This window comes from Coffea eugenioides, chromosome 11 (assembly GCF_003713205.1).
Source record: "Coffea eugenioides isolate CCC68of chromosome 11, Ceug_1.0, whole genome shotgun sequence".
NCBI lineage: Eukaryota > Viridiplantae > Streptophyta > Magnoliopsida > Gentianales > Rubiaceae > Coffea > Coffea eugenioides.
In genome coordinates, this window is record NC_040045.1 from 25,573,726 (window position 1) to 25,587,740 (window position 14,015).

The 14,015-nt window shown below is 39.0% G+C and overlaps 1 non-coding gene across 1 annotated transcript; it reads left to right on the top strand.

The window, feature by feature from the left end:
• The first annotated feature begins 11,486 nt into the window (after window positions 1-11,486).
• LOC113754546 lies at window positions 11,487-11,593 on the top strand. Its single transcript, XR_003465229.1, has one exon. It is a non-coding gene; the product is annotated as a small nucleolar RNA R71 (small nucleolar RNA).
• The last annotated feature ends 2,422 nt before the right edge of the window (window positions 11,594-14,015 follow it).

The following is a 14,015-nucleotide window of genomic DNA, read 5'->3' on the forward strand; positions in this document are numbered from 1 at the left end:
AAAAATCTATAGAAAGGCTCCTAAAACATCTCATCAGAATTCGATGCTGAGCACATAAACGAGACAGAGAAATTGAGTTGCAAAAAAGGCTATCGAAACCCAAATTCGTTCACGAAGATCCTACATAATTTTTTATCTCTTTTTTTTTGCAATTCACCATTCATACGTTAAAACCCCAAACAAGATCATGCAAAATCTGGGATAATGTTCTGTAACTTCACAACCATGACATTCTGGGCACACACGACTAACAAAATTCAACCAAAGACGTAATCTTTCGAACCAGCACAGCACTTCCTACCATTTCCAACGTCAAGACTATAACAGGGAAGTGGAACTAAACAACCAAAGAAGAACACGTCGTGCAGAAAGCAAAAGAACGGAAGAAAGTTCAAAAATTACCTCTTGGTAAGATGAACGGCTTCAAGCTACTGGTGGAGACCTGCAAAAGTTTTCTCCTTTCCGCTGTTTCTCAGGCTTTCTTCTAACTCCAAGATTTCCAGATTGTTCCCTCTCGCTCTCTCTTTCAATCCCCGTTTTTCAGCTTTGCTCGTGATCTTTTCTCGGTCTCAACTCTCACAAAGCCCTCAACTTTCCAGTTGTCAAAACCTCTTCTAGCCTTCTCTCTCGGCCTTTCTACTTAGCCGTCATTCCCAAACCTCTCTGTTGTCCCTTTTGTTTCTTTCTCTCGTTTCTTTTCCAGCCCACCGAAGCTCTTCCCTCCCCTCTCTTGCCGTCTGTTTTCTTTTTATAGGGGAACGCCAGGTCCCTAAAACCCTCAAAGTCCATCTGGATGGCTCACAAATGATTTCAGCACCCCCAGCCCCCTCCTAGCCATCGATCATGGCCTTGAATTGGAGCTCCTAGATGGAGCCAGATGGCCGGTACTTGCCTAATCTAACGGAGCCAGAAAACACAGCAAAAAGACCGGAAAATCCACTGGAAAAACTGCATTTTTTGTTTCTTGCATGCCGTTATTTCCGCATTCTTTTTTTTTTAGCATTTCATTAATTCCTTTACTAATTTTTCCTTTCTTTCCAATGAGTTAATAATAGTAAAAATAATGATTTCAATGGGAACAAAAGATAAAAATAAAATTTAAACAAAGTCAACTACAACGGAATCAGAATGCCGGAATTTTGTGTTTGATTAATGATTTTTCTCTTCTTTTCCCTTTTTTTTCGATTAATAAGCAATAAAAGAAACAAAACATATTTCATGCATAACTTTCTCTTTTTGACAATTTTTATACTAAAATCTTAACAATAAAAATAAACAGCTAAAAAGGCAAAACGAATACAAAAATAATAATAAATAAAAATAAAAAACTAAAAATAAAATAATAGATCATAATAATAATCTGAAACGCTATAAAAAAAAAAAAAAGAAAATCTAAACCAAAATCATAAAGTTAACAAATGAAAATAGATAAGACTTATCACTAAAAGCAAAAAAAAAAATAGAATAAAAATTATTTGAAAATTTGGTGTCTACAGATCCATCGAGAAAAGATAGTGCTTCATGCTCGGTTGTAGCATCTACCGTCAATTCTGTGATGGGGAGCGAAAAATCATCTCTGGGGCAAGCCTCATTTAAGTCTCGAAAATCAACACAAATTCGAATTTGCCCATTCTTCTTTCTTACAGGGACAATGCTTGAAATCCATGTTGAATATTTCACTTCCCGTATGAACTCAGTTTCAATCAATCTATTTATCTCATTTTCTATCAGAGGAATCAATTCGGGCCGAAAGCGCATTTGAGTTTGCTTGACAGTTTTTGTTCCTCGTTTGACAGACAAATTATGAACGGCGATCCTTGGATCCAAACTAAGCATTTCTGAGTAATTTCAGGCAAAGACGTCCCTGATCTCGAGCAGCAAATCAACATACTCTTTCTCTTCTTCAGGAGCCATACAAGAGCTTATGTAAATTGGGCGAGGATCGTCGCTTGTGACAAGGTTAATCTCCTCTAGTACATCGATTGTATTTTTTACCCCTTGTTCAAGTTCAGGGGGAGCGTCGTCCGCATCTTCTTCTTCTTTTTCGGAATCACTGATAGTAATACGATGACAGGAAGCGATACTTTCTTGATCCTGTTCTTCGAAAATGGTTTCAATTCTTACATTGAATAAGTCTCCATAGTGCATGAAGAAATTGGAGACTCGCTTTCTTGGTCCGTTCTTTTTTATTGAAGTAAGACTTTCTTCCTTGGCACCTTGGTACTCTTGTTTTTTACTACCTAATCTTTCATAGACGGCCGGTTTCAAATTTTTCGACTGCGGGTCAAGTCTGTCAAACACAGAAGTACGCTTTGACTTATTTCCTAATCTATCGAACACAAATCTTTTTCAGCTTATGACCTCCATTTCTTCGTTCACGTAGTTACAACTTGCTCTTTTGATCATTATACGCACTGGAGAAGGCGATTGATAATCAAGACCCATCGATGAACTTTCAACATTATAACCTTTTTCTTTCAACATTTTCTACGTAGGTGTTAATCCATGAGTCTTCTCACTAGTCACCTCAGGAGGGAGTTTGCCCAATGCATGCTTCTCATTTGGATTATAATGGGCCTTAGCAAGAAGTTTATATGCATTTGGATCAAAATCTTATTGAATCCGATTAGTTGGTAGTGAGTAATGTTCTACTGCCGGTTTTTCTTTGGGACGAACAAATCTTTGCAAGCTCGCTTTCTCACTTTTAACGGGCTCTATTTTGGTAAGCGGAACATTTAATGTATCATTCCTAATAAAAGAAGACTGACGTTCTTCTCTCTTTGATCTTGGAATATACTGCAAAATGAGTATTTTAAAATTTTGACTTTCTTCCTTTACTGATTCTTTTCTTTTTACTTTTTTCTGAAGGTAAAATTTGGCGTCGACAAAATGAACCTCGGCCTCAGTGAAAGGTTTATCATGGGCAACAACCCTTTTAACTATACCGTCTTGACAATATTTGAAACATTAATGCAGAGTAGACGGTATAATTTCATTCTCGTGAATCCAGGGTCGTCCCAAGAGTATATTATAAGAGGTTTTGGCTTCAATGATATGAAATAACACACTTAAAGATAACTCACCAATGAGTAATTCAAACCTTATGAGACCAATTGTTTTTTGCCCCCCTTGGATAAATCCTTGGATCATGAGGCGACTCTGGGAGAGTTCATCGTTTGGGATTCCTAGTTCTTTCATAGCACGTACAGACATAATATTGACAGCAGATTCCCCAACAATGAATATTCGATTCATCTTCTGTTCTTGGACATACGCACTAACAAACAAAAGTCGATTGTGGGTTTTGAACTCAACAGTTAAATCGTTATCATCAAAAATGATGATCGTTGCACAATCCACTGGTGGTTTATCATCGATTTTGAGTTTTTCCTCAAATTTAGTGCCAATTTGTGTGATTTGACGATTTTCAGCTTTGACGACATTACACGAAGTGAAATTATCAGTATCGTCACTTAAATACCCCTTGGGTATAAATTCTCTCAGTGTCACGGGCTATCGAATCTCTTGAAGGAGCTGAAAATCTGAAGGAATTAGCGTTGTGGCCACTCCTTTTTGTTGCATTTCGTTGTTTCATTGTCACTTTAGGCTTTGTCAAACGAATGCTTTTCGAAAAGATGTACTTCTTTATTTTTGACTTACAAGTCCTCTTTCGAGTGACTAAAGTCCATTCTTCGTTGTCATCTTCAATAACGTCTTCAATTGAGGATTTTTCAAACTCCTTAGACAAAGCACTACTTGATGTGGATAAAATTTCTATCGAACAACACACAGACCCAAATATTATTGTTGTTTGGTTTGCCAATGCTTTATCTTTCTCAAGAAGAATTTTTCCTTGACGGGCCAGTTCCATAATTCTGTCTTTAAAAACAAAACATTTAGTGAGGGGGTGGCCAATCAAACGATGATAACAACAATAATTTGGATCATTGACTTGACCGGCTTCCTCTGGGCGCTTCATGTCGGGAAGTTCAAGAAATTTTTCCTCGAAAAGATCATCAAACATCACTTCTAAGTCAGACTCAAGGAAGGGGTATTCCTTTTCTTGTATTTCTTTTGGAGTGGGCCTTTTTACCGACCTATTTTGAGGAGAGTCTACCTTTTTGATAACCTTTAGGCTCACCTTGGTAGCAATCTTCATGGGAGTTGTGTTTATTGCCATGGATTCCTTATTATTGAATCTTGAAGTAGGCTTGCCCCCTTTTTTATTTTCTTGCCTTTCATTACTTTGACGAGGCAGCTGCACTCGCGGAGCTTGAATAGGAAGCCCATCAGTTGTATTGGCCGTAATACTTAATTCCATATCATGAGCACGAGTAGCTAATTCTTCAAATGTGTTTGGGCGTATATCCTGTAGAATGTAGCTTAGGCTCCAATGCATTTCTCGGATGCACAGTTTTATGGCAAAGGGTTCAGACAGTCTGTCCTTGCAGTTGAGACTCAAACGTCTCCACCTATCGATGTAGTTGACCATAGGTTCATCATTCCATTGACGAGTGTTAGTCAACTCCAGCATACTAACGGTTCTTCTAGTACTGTAGAAGCGATTCAAGAACTCTTGTTCCAGCTATTTCCAACTATCGATGGACCTCGGAGTGAGATCAGTGTATCAATCAAACGTGTTGCCCTTCAAGGATCGGACGAACTATTTGACTAGCAGGTCACCATAAGTTCCAGCGTTATTGCAGGTTTCGACAAAATGGGCCACATGTTGTTTTGGACTACTTTTCCCATCGAACTGTTGAAATTTAGGCGGTTGATATCCAGCAGGCATTGCCATGTTGTCAATTCTAGCAGTGTAAGGCTTGCAGTAGGTAAAGCTTAATTTTGAACCACCCTCCTTTTTATCTTTGATCACGCGTTCAACAAGTTCCTTCAGTTGTTCCACGGGGATAGTTTCATCGGCGGTCACATATACTTCACCTTGTATTTGCCTTTAGATGAGGGAATTTTACGCTCTTGATGCTCCTTAGGGTTCGCATGCTTTCCTTCAGGAGCGTGATCTTTCTGGATGAGTAGTTGAGCGATAAAAGCATCTTGATCCTTGATGTGTTTCATCATGGTCTCCATCATCTTAGACATGTTCAAAACATGTTCTTCGAGACATAAAATATTTATCATCATAGCAGACATTGCAGCAAAAGAAGCAGCAGAATCTTCAATAGAAAATCTTGATTAAAGAGTTTCATGTGAAGAGGTTGATCCAGTGCTTGATGAATCATCATCATGCTTAGAAAATTTGGATTCGGATCCAAATTCGAGCATGGCAAGAGTCTTCTCAATCGAGACAGGAACGTCTTGGATTCCCATCGTAAAAGAATAGCTCATTGGTGATGTTGAACTGAAGAGAGGAGTTGGCGCCGATGGAGCTTCCACGCTACTTTAGGTGAAAATCCTTGTCATACTCCTTGTCACAGGACCAATAGATTGAGTATTGATGGCAACATGTGCAGTTTCCTGAACAGGTTTGACATTAGCAGCGTTGGAACGAGTAGTCATAGACTTGTTGTTCTTTGCTGCCATTGGTGATATACGTAGTTGAATATTCGAGGAGAAGAGATGGAAAACAAAGATGGTCCCACTGGGCGTGCCAAAAATTTGTACACGATAAAATTTCAAATTTGTAGAAACAAGAAATATATACGACAAATATGTGATATATAAATTTAAGAAAAATATGTGAGAACAATCTCTGGAATTTTCTCGAACTCGTTGAGAGTTTCCCTCGATTCTCCTCCTCAAACGCCAATCCAAGGGTTTCGCAGCTTGTTCTTGGATCTACTACCGATTCCGTCAAATCTTGATATAGAAGATTTGAAGAACTTTAGAAGACATTTGGAGACTCAAGTCTTGATATATGCGAGACTTGGAGAGTTTGAACCTTTGTGGCTTGGAGGTTCAATGCTTTAAGCATATGAGATGCCTCTTGGTGTCTCTGTCCCCTTGATTTGGTTGAGAGACCCCTATTTATAACTGTAGCAAGAGGTAGAGGTTGAAGACCTGTGTACCATCTTACTTGTCTTGCAAGACGTGCAGTTATATTAGGACTGTGTCAGTCAAATATTATCTCTTCATTTTATATCTATCAATAAAGAGATAAGTAATTTCTCGATTGGCCAAATTCGTGAGGACACGTGACGTGGCGCTGTTTGACTGGAAAAGCTATTGTAGTATATAAGAAATATATTTGGATTAAACAACTCTAAATATTATCCCTTTAATAAGAAATAAATATTTAGATATTTATCCAATAGACATGTGACATGATATGATTTGATTGGTGGAGATATCTGACAGGTGCCGAACCTGTGCAATAATAATTATCTATTCAAGAAAAATATAAATTTTGTGTATAGCGGTAAGCAGGATCGCATGAAACGGGTAGGAAATTGTTTCTTTCAAAATCAATAGAACAAAATTAGGGGATTTTTAATGGAAGGCAAATAAAAATAAGAATAAAAATAAAGCAAACAAAATTCAAAACTAATTCACAAAGCACAAGTTACTAAAAATAGCAATTATTAAAATTCTACCCAAAGGATCAACTGTTCAGGCACGGTCCAATTAAATGATCATCGATGTAAAGATATTTCATTCATTCATCACTAGGTTGGTTATAGCCATCAACAAACTCTGATAACCAATTCTCCCTTACATTTTCGACAGTCAAGGTACGACCGTTGACTACTTCTCTAACCAGATAATAACCCTAGGTACGACCGTAGGAATTTAATTATCCAATTGCATTAAAACTAGAAGAACCCAACCCTAACCAATAAACACGCTAAGAGGGTTTATTTAAATTAGATCCTGCGTTCCCCCAACATAAAGCCAATTATGGTGGTTGTAACTAGTTGTCAACTAAACGAACAATTACGGATTCAATTTAATTGACGCGACAGTAGGCTATTAAATTAAATCAAATACCTGACCGTTGATATTTATTTAATAAAATATCTATGAACAATTAATTCAGAGAACGCAAGAATAGCAACAAATTGGATGAAATAGTGAAAATCCGATTAGATCTCACAGATGTTATGGACCGCGTCTTCGCGTTAACCCTTGGGTAGAAGGGGAATTTAGCTGCTCCTCATCATATCAGTCTCGCACGATTTAATTGGTTTCATCCGTACAAGCATCAAAGAATCTGGAACGATGAAGTAATGAAGAAAGAAAAAGTGACAAGTCTTGATTGTCTCTGCGTTGGAGTCCGTACTGAATCCGAAAGTTCAATGACAAAGCCAACGAAAATTGTACAGAGCCAGAGCAAAAGCAAAAGCGTCAAAACGTAAAAGCCAAAAAGTAAGGCAAAAGTCTTTGATCTCTGACAGATCGGGAAAAGGAAAAATTAAAGCTATCTAATTCCTAATACGTGAATCTGGCTTTCTTTTACCTATTATAGCCGCCGCCAGCAAGAGCAATCAAGAGCAGGACTTGTCCAAGGGTTTTAATCCCATGCTTCTCGCGGTTCACGTGGACCTGGTTCCTTAATTGGTTCTCCTGCTGTTACCAAGCTCGCGAGTCCCGCTTTTGGGTGAGTTTCCTCCTCAGTTTCTGGCGTAGGCATGTCTCGAAATAAAGGGTCTTCTGAAAATTTATCTCGAAAGATTGTTTTTAGCACCAATCACCTATACTTCACACAAATATCAAATATGAGCAAAATCTCACTTCTTAGCACCATGAGTAGCCAAAATTAGGTCAGAATAATAGTGCAAAATGTGCTCAAAAATCGCTCTATCAAATCCCCCCACACCTAGACAATGCTTGCCCTCAAACATTTCGAAGCTTAGAAATATAACCAAGAGAGCAAAGGTCATGCAATAATCTATACTAACACAAGCATTTCAGATCCCTGACAATATCGCCAAAATTAGAATGCACCGGACAAGTAGTTATCTAAAAAGTATGAACAGGAATATTCGTCACCTACAAGAATATGTGTAGATACAAGGAACGCTCAAATCACATCACGAAATGACATTACCATAGGCTTGCACATTTATCAAATCTCCACCACTCAAAAGTGAACTAAATATACAAATCAAAGTGACTTTAATAGGGTTGTAATGGGATTTAGGTAGAAGGTGGGATAGGAAAGTAAAGGTAGGGGTAATGTGTTAAGAGAATGCCCGAAACTTACCATATAACCACAATGCTTCACCAGAGAAATTTCACAAACAAGACAGTTTCACCTATTGTACCCACTGTGCAAGTATCGCCAAATTTTTTTTTTTTGACAGACGGCTTGCAAGACGTGGGCACACCTTGCAGGCCGGAGTCTTCTGTTCACTTGCTTCTCTTCTTCTCTTTTTTTTTTTTTTTGAGAGGACGTCTTGCAAGGCGTAGGCACGCCCTGGAAGACAGAGTCTTCTGCTCACCAGTTTCTTGCCGATTTCTCCCCTTTTTGTTCTAGATGCATCGAAACGGCACCACCCAAATTCTACTCTAACAATACTTGCGATCCTAGATTTATTTGTCTTGCATAAGTAATGAATTTCAGACATCTCTTTATGACACAAGGTCGAACAAGAAAGTCTAAAAAGGTCATGGGTTATCAAACATGGCTAACAAACAAAAGCGAAGGATAACAGCTCAAATTGGTTCACTATTGGGAGACAAGATGAATGCATGGTTTTCAGAAAGTTAAAGGAAGTTAAGTCCTAAATGCCCTTATCATTTCAAATGCATCCAGTTCAGCAAAATGTGGCCTCAACATGTATAAAATAGCAAGTTCTAGAATGCCAATACCATATGTTATACCCACTCAATCAAACAAAAATAGAGCAAACGAGAATAATGTGCTCATGCATGGCTGAAAAGCTCCCAAAAGTTACAAGAATGGGTCAAGTCCAGCATATTCAACATTCAACGACATTGCCAAGGGACGCAAAATGCACCGCTAGCATATTTTATCATATACCCATGCACCATGATTGTACAATTCATCATAGTAAAAAAGTCAACTAACTACGTTTTTTTTCTTTCCTATTTCTTTTTTTTTTTCATTTTTGTTTCATTTTGTTTTGTTTTAAAAGCAAAGTGAAAGGAAATACTAATAGAGGCCATCCCCCCCACACCTAAAATCTACATTGTCCTTAATGTAGAAAAGGCGATTGAAGTATAAGGAGAAAAAGAGAGAAATTTTCCTGACCACCGAGAGGGTGCAGCGAGGCACTAAGACGGAGAGGGATAAGACGGCTGAAGAGCGCGCGGCGTGCGATGGAAGAGAGAGAGATTTTTGAGACGGTGGTGTGATGGAGAGAGCAGCGGTGGACAAGGAGGGAAACTAAGAGAAAAGCAATTGGAAAGGGATTGGAAAAGACCAGACAAAGAAGAAAAAAAAGCAGAAAAGTAAGTCCTGGTCACATTTGATTTTCATTATCGCCAAGGTTAGAAGACATGGGCACACCTTGGAGATTATAGTCTTCTGACCACCGCGTCTCAATAATGTCTAAGAGATTCCCTTCCAAGGCGTGGGCATGCCTTGAAACTGATAGTCCCCCAACTTGCACAGTGTACCTGGCGTACTCCTGTAAGGTGTGGGCACGCCCTGCAAACCTTAGTCTTCTGTTAATCACCACAAAAATAGTTAAAATAGAAAAATAGAACTGAAAAAAATCACAAAGTACGAAAAATGACAACAACTAATACTGTAGTCCTTAGGCTGCCTCCCAAACAGCGCCTTTCTTTAATGGCTTTGGTTAGACATAGCACCACACTTTAGTCTGGATGTAATTGAATTTTCCTTGTAATTGGTGGCCCTCCTCCAGGATCCACATGGCCATTGAGTGCAACCTTTTTCCTAAATTTTCTCTCCATTTTCACCTCATGAATTGCTTTCATTCTATGGTACTTATTCGCAGCAACTTCGAATTTACCTCTACAAGCAAACTCAGAAAATTCTTGCACAGAGAGATTAGTGGTATAAATAGCAAACACAGAATGAGAGTTAACAGGATGTTTCATTGTATCAAAAATATTAAAGTGGACTATTTCTTCATCAAATTCCATCGAAAGAGTACCCTTACTAACATCAATTTTAGTCTGGGCAGTACTCAAGAATGACCTTCCTAATATAATGGGTGATGGATTTGAGGTACTTCTATCATCCATGTAAAGCACATAAAAATCAGTAGGAAAAATTAATCCATCTACTTGCACTAAAACATTCTTAACTATTCCATCTAGATAAGCACATGTACGATCAGCCAATTGAATTATTATCCCCGTTTCTTTTAAAGGTCCTAAATTTAGAGAATCATAGATTGATTTAGGCATCACATTAATAGAAGCCCCTAAATCTATCATGGCATTTTTGATACTAGAATGGCCAATCTTACAGGGAATAGTAAACATACCTGGATCTCCACATTGGGGTGGAGGTTTCCTTTGAAGTACAGCTGACACATTTTCTCCTACTGTCACTCTCTCATCACCCCTTAGCTTCCTTTTGTTAACGCACAAGTCCTTCAAGAACATTGCGTACTTAGGCACCTGCTTGATCGCATCCAATAGGGAGATGTTCACTTGCATTTTAGCAAGGAACACGTCCAGGATTTCTTTTCCTTTTCTATCTCCTCCACACTTTTGCTTTTCAGGTTCGTGGCCTTAGGCCTCTCCACCTCTTTGCCACTCCTTAATGTCATGGCACTTACATTTTTGGGGTTTGCCTCAGGTTGCGATGGCAATTTCCCATAAACGTAGAACTCCAGGCGATTAATAGCAGTTGCCATTTGACTCATTCGAGTCTTCATGTCTTTCATGCCTGCTTTGATGTCCTGTTAGAACTGAGTAGTGCTCGCGACCAAGGACCAAGTTTCTTGCTGGAGTTGAGCAGTGGTCGTGACTAAGGTTCTAATCTCCTGTTGGAGCTGAGTGGTGGTCGTGGCCAAACTCTTGACAATTTTCTCCAAAGAACTTCCCGAGCTGGAGGACGAGGGTTGAGACCTTTGTTGCCATGGTTGTTGGAATCCTGGTGGACGATTAGAAAATGAATTCTATGGCTTATTATCATAACTGAAATTGGGTGGTCTTGCCAACCCGAATTGTATGTGTTGCAGTATGGATCGTACTGTCTACGAGACGCGGGCACGCCTCCAGCCATGTTCACTTGTCCAACCCCATCCTCTTGCAACATAGGACTTGAATTGGTGGGGTGGCCCAAGTTTGTGCAGATTTCGCAGACTTTGGCTTGATGTACGTTCCCCACAGCTAATTGTCGAACGAAAGATGTTAGCTCCGATAGTTGTCGCTGAATGGACGACGTCTCTACCTCATTAACCCTACGGGTAGGATTACTCTCACGGAAACCAAATTGTTGAGAATTTTCCGCCATTGATTCAATGAGTAGCCATGCTTCACGTGGTGTCTTGTTCGTCAGGGCTCCCCCACTTGCAGCATCGATGATACTTCTATCAGACGACTGCAGTCCCTCATAAAAATATTAGATTAACAGTTGTTCACTAATTTGATGTTGTGGGCATCTAGTGCACAACTTATTGAAGCTTTCCCAGTAATCATATAGGGATTCTTCAGGATATTGCTTAATGCTGCATATCTCTTTTCTCAGACTTGCAGCCCGGGATGCAGGGAAAAATTTTTCCAAAAATTTCTTCTTAAGTTGGGCCTACGTTGTAATGCTACCAGCAGGTAGGTAGTACAACCAATCCTTCGCCGCATCTTTGAGAGAGAAGGGGAAAACTCTAAGTTTAATCTGCTCCTCAGTAATTCCTGGAGGCTTCATACTGGAGCATACCACATCGAACTCTTGGATGTATTTATGGGGTTCCTCACCCGAGAAGCCATGGAACGTGGGTAGGAGGTGAATTAATCCAGATTTCAGTTCGATGGAGGTATTCTCAGCTAGGGTTGGAAATATGATGCACAACGGCTAATGGGGCAATTCCGGAGCAGCCAACTCCCTTAGTGCTCTTGCATTCGCCATTGGGATGTCCTTTTGGTTTGTATCACTTAAATTTTCGCAACTCAAATTTGTTGACTGAACCTCTGGATCCAGTCTCTGAGATGCAGTGCTAGATTGCTCCTCCCTGAGCTGTCTGATCTCTTTCCTAATTTGGCCCGCAATCTTCTCTACTTCTGGGTCAAAAATCAATTCACCTGTACGAGAACAGCAAGGCATAAACTAGGAAGATGCCAAACAAATCCAAGGAAAAATAACTTAGAAAGAAACAAAATTAACCAAAACACCGTTCCCCGGCAACGGCGCCAAAAATTGACAGGTGCCGAACCTGTGCAATAATAATTACCTACTCAAAAAAAATATAAATTTTGTGTATAGCGGTGAGTAGGGTCGAATCCACAGGGAACGGGTAAGAAATTGTTTCTTTCAAAATCAATAGAACAAAATTGGGGGATTTTTAATGGGAGACAAATAAAAATAAGAATAAAAATAAAGCAAACAAAATTCAAAACTAATTCACAAAGCACAAGTTACTAAAAATAGCAATTAATAAAATTCTATTCAAAGGATCAACTGTTCATGCACGGTCCAATTAAATGATCATCGATACAAAGATATTTTATTCATTCATCACTAGGTTGGTTATAGCCATCAACAAGCTCTGATAACCAATTCTTTCTTACCTTTTCGACAGTCAAGGTACGACCGTTGACTGTTTCTCTAACCAAATAACAACCCTAGGTACGACCGTAGGAATTTACTTATCCAGTTACATTAAAACTAGAAGAACCCAACTCTAACCAATAAACACGCTAAGAGGGTTTATTTAAATTAGATCCTGCGTCCCCCCAACATAAAGTCAATTATAATGGTTGTCACTAGTTGTTAACTAAACGAACAATTATGGATTCAATTTAACTGGCGTGACAGTAGGCTATTAAATTAAATCAAATACCCGGCCGTTGATATTCACTTAATAAAATACCCATGAACTATTAATTCAGAGAGCGCAAGAATAGCAACAAATTGAACGAAATAGTGAAAATTCGATTAGATCTCACAGATGTTATGGACCGCGCCTTCACGTTAACCCTTGAGTAGAAGGGGAATTTTGCTGCTCCTCATCATATCAGTCTCGCGCAATTTAATTGGTTTCATTCGCACAAGCATCAAAGAATCTGGAACGATGAACTAATGAAGAAAGAAAAAGTGACAAGTCTTGCTTGTCTCTGCGCTGGAGTGCGTACTGAATCCGAAAGTTCAATGACAAAGCCAACGAAAATTGTACAGAGCCAGAGCAAAAGCAAAAGCGTCAAAACGTAAAAGCCAAAAAGCAAGGAAAAAGTCTTTGATGTCTGACAGATTGGGAAAAGGAAAAACTAAAGCTATCTAATTCCTAATACGTGAATCTGACTTTCTTTTGCCTTTTATAGCCTCCGCCAGCAAGAGCAATCAAGAGCAGGACTTGTCCAAGAGTTTTAATCCCATGCTTCTCGCGGTTCACGTGGACTTGGTTCCTTAATTGGTTCTCCTGCTGTTACCAAGATCGCGGGTCTGGCTTTTGGGTGAGTTTCCTCCTCAGTTTCTGGCGTGGGCACGTCCCGAAATAAAGGGTCTTCTGAAAATTTATCTCGAAAGATTGCTTTTAGCACCAATCACCTATACTTCACACAAATATCAAATATGAGCAAAATCTCACTTCTTAGCACCATGAGTAGCCAAAATTAGGACAGAATAACAGTGCAAAATGTGCTAAAAAATCGCTCTATCAATATCCCTGCAATTTGAATTGATTTGGAACACCTCAACTTGACGCGTGGCAAAATATAATTGGCCATTTAATAACCAATTTTTCTAAGTGTACATGACATATGGTAATATCCAATTGGATAAAAATAAGCCATAAAAATACTTTAAAGACCAATGGTAATTTTTGGAATTTAATTAAAATTTCATTGTCTACAGTCCCAATTCAAGAATTTGAAGATGCTTAGAGTTTTGGCAATTTTATCCTTCCATATCGCTTCCCAAAGTTGTTATCTCAAATCACCTGTGGGATGTGTTGGTAATCTTA